Raw genomic sequence first — 695 nt, 5'->3', positions numbered from 1 at the left:
ATCAATATTACAATACCTCATCCATTATACCAACTACCATGGATTCAATTATTTCTTATAGATTTCTCTCATACTAATAATATTGATGCTATATTCTAATACAATACATCAGATAATATATAAACATAAATATTAAAATTTTGTTTAAATCAAAATTATTTTTCATATGCTATATAAGATATGTATATACTCTATATATAAAGTATATTATCTCTTATATGCACCCAATCCATCTACATCCACTACAATCCAATCCATTTACCCACCTACATGTTGATTGCTAAACGTTTGCTATTTCTCCATACTGAAATATTCATACATATAGCTCAGCTACAATAATAAAGCTTTACTGATAGGTGGTAATGTTAAGGCTATTGAAGTGTTTTTCAGCCACTGGCATTTGAAAAGTTTTCCACTCTCTGATACACCAAACTACTATAATTCTTTAAGGATACACCAAATTTTTGAGAGTGCACTGAAAAATTAACAGTTGTACCCACGCATCACTGATGTCTAACCTACAAGCTATTAATACTATTACACAATATGAAAAAACTTTAATACTTTTAATTCTGCAGTTTTATAATAAATATCTTTTCCATGCAATCCTGAAATAGCTGTGGAAATATATAAGACAATATTAGTCAGCTAGCTCTTGCATGCATGCACACAGGCATACCAACCCACCAACCCAC

This window comes from Penaeus monodon, chromosome 23, assembly GCF_015228065.2.
Source record: "Penaeus monodon isolate SGIC_2016 chromosome 23, NSTDA_Pmon_1, whole genome shotgun sequence".
NCBI classification, from domain to species: domain Eukaryota; kingdom Metazoa; phylum Arthropoda; class Malacostraca; order Decapoda; family Penaeidae; genus Penaeus; species Penaeus monodon.
This window is presented reverse-complemented; position numbering follows the sequence as displayed.